The sequence below is a fragment of the Cebus imitator genome, unplaced genomic scaffold (genome assembly GCF_001604975.1).
Source record: "Cebus imitator isolate Cc_AM_T3 unplaced genomic scaffold, Cebus_imitator-1.0 Scaffold12, whole genome shotgun sequence".
NCBI lineage: Eukaryota > Metazoa > Chordata > Mammalia > Primates > Cebidae > Cebus > Cebus imitator.
Window position 1 is genome coordinate 11512277 of NW_016107327.1, and position 2673 is coordinate 11514949.

The window sequence follows — 2673 nt, forward strand, 5'->3', positions numbered from 1 at the left end:
AATCTGGGCTCACTGCAACCTCTGTCTCCTGGGTTCCAGCAGTTCTCCTGCCTCAGCCTCCAGAGTAACTGAGATTACAGGTGCCTGCCACAAAACCTGGCTAATTTTTGTATTTTTAGCAGAGACAGGATTTCACCATGTTGGCCAGGCTGGTCTTGAACTCAGGTGATCCGCCTGCCTTAGCCTCCCACAGTGCTGGGATTACAGGCGTGAGTCACCATGCCCAGCCATAATTTTTAATTTTTTTTGTAGTGACAAGGTTTTGCTATGCTGCACAGGGCAGGGGGTGGGGAGGTTCTGGAACTCTGGGTTCAAGCGATCCTCTCACCTCGGCCTCCCAAAGTGTTGGGATTACAGGCAAAAGCCACCACAACCCATGGTGTTTTACTTTAAAAGGCTTTCTTGGACCTGGCACTCACTTCTGTAGTGCCAGCACTTTGGGAGGCTGAGGTGGGCGGATCACTTGACCTCAGGAGTTTGAGACCAGCCTGGGCAGCATGGCAAGACACCATCTCTACAAAAAATACAAAAATTAGCCAGGCGTGGCAGTGCACGCCTGTGGTCCGAGCTACTTGGGAGGCTGAGGTGGGAGGATCACTTGAGCTCTCGAAGCAGAGGTTGCAGTGAGCTGAGATTGTGTCACTGCACTCCAGCCTGTGTGACAGGGCTGGACCCTGTCTCAAATAATGATAATAATAATAATAATAATAATAAAAGGCTTTCTTGTGTTATTTAAGATGATTAATAAGTAAAGTAACCCTTTGATCTTTTGCCAGTTCTAGGAAACATTTAGCCTATGTTGTGTAAATGGCCACAAAAATTCAATCAAGCCATCAACTTAGCTTCAAGTAAAGGAATGTATTCCAAAACGTTTTGATAAACTTGTTTGGTGCTTCCATGGATTCAATAGTCAAAATTTTTTGGTCATTTAATAGGACAGTTACAGAGGTACAGTTTTACTGTCAATAAGATTCTGAGAAGGACACTTTGAAAGTGATGCTTCTTCTGATGGTGGTTTTGTATAAGTTTAATTCAAAGAAAAAAAAAATAAAAAATAAAAATAAAAAAAAGAAAGTGATGCCCCAGGCCAAGTGCAGTGGCTCATGCCTGTAATCCCAGCACTTTGGGAGGCCGAGGCGGGTGGATCACCTGAGGTGCGGACCTTGAGACCAGCCTGGACAACATGACAAAACCCCATCTCTACTAAAAATACAAAAATTAGCTGAGCATGGTGGTGGATGCCTATAATCCCAGCTACTTGAGAGGCTGAGGAAGAAGAATTGCTTGAAAACAAGGGGCGGAGGTTCCAGTGAGGCGAGACTGTGCCATTGCACTCCAGCCTGGACAACAAGAGCAAAACTCCATCTCAAAAAGGAAAGAAAGTGGTGCCCCAAGCTTTTAGCACGTTACTAACTAAGGGTGAAACAGCTCTCCGATGATTGCATACTTGCGGTCAGATGTAGCATTTGGGGCTGAACCAGCCATGCCAGGCTCTCTAGGGCTTTTGTTAATGGTGTACACAATCATTCCGGTTCAGATGCTCATTCCCTAGAAGGTTGATGCTCTTGAATTAAAGAAAGTCTGAAGTAAGTCAGTGACTCATAGTGAAGTACGTTATTATTGACACCAAACCACTGTCTCAGGGATTTGATTGTTGCTATAAATCACTGACTGAAGCCCACCTCTGGTTCATGGCACAATAGCAAATGCATTAACAAAAGCTAAGGATGATCTCATTTTTATGACTCTCAGAGATGCACAAGCATCACTTATGTGATGTGGATTTTTCTTGCTCAACAGGAGACTAGAATTTGCTGCATTCAATAGAAATTTGGGAGGCCGGGCGCGGTGGCTCACGCCTGTAATCCTAGCACTTTGGGAGGCCAAGGTGGGTGGATTACCTGAGGTCAGGAGTTCAAGACCAGCCTGGCCGTCATGGTGAAACCCCATCTTAAAAAAAAAAGAAAATTTGGGTTGTGAGGCCAGGTGTGGTGACTCACGCCTGTAATCCCAGTACTTTGGAAGGCTGAGGAGGGCAGATCACCTGAGGTCAGGGGTTCGAGACCAGCCTTGTCAACATGGTGAAATCCCATCTCTACTAAAAATACAAAAATTTGCAGGCGTGGTGGCACATGCCTGTAATCCCAGCTACTTGGGAAGCTGAGACAGGAGAATCACTTGAACCCGGGAGGCAGAGGTTGCAAGTGAGCAAGCCAAGATCATGCCATTGTACTTCAGTCTGGGTGACAAGAGCGAAACTCCATCTCAAAATAAAAAAAAAGAAATTTGGATTGTGGCAGGAAATTCAGTTAGAAAAGAAAAAAAGGGCCCTTGAAGGCAGCTTCTTGACGACTAAACCCATGGGGTTTTCTCCTGTGACTCTATCTGCCCAGGGACTTCAATCCTTTGGAGCCCCTAGCACTGGAAGGACAGTGAGTAAAGTCTGTGGGTGACTTGTGGGTGTCTGAGTAGGAATGGTGTCACAAACTTTTAAGGCTGGATTTTTAAATTTTTGTCTATTTAAAAATTCTTTCTTTGTACATCCTTTTATTTTTCTTTTCTTTTTTTTTTTGAGACGGAGTTTCACTCATGTTACCCAGGCTGGAGTGCAATGGCGCGATCTCGGCTCACCGCAACCTCCGCCTCCTGGGTTCGGGCAATTCTCCTGCCTCA

The 2673-nt window shown here is 45.4% G+C and overlaps 1 protein-coding gene across 2 annotated transcripts in view; it reads right to left on the minus strand.

Moving 5' to 3' along the window:
• The window catches only part of ENOSF1 (enolase superfamily member 1), a 41211-nt gene that overhangs the window by 26207 nt on the left and 12331 nt on the right, over positions 1–2673 (minus strand). The gene's annotated exons all lie outside the window — the stretch shown is intronic.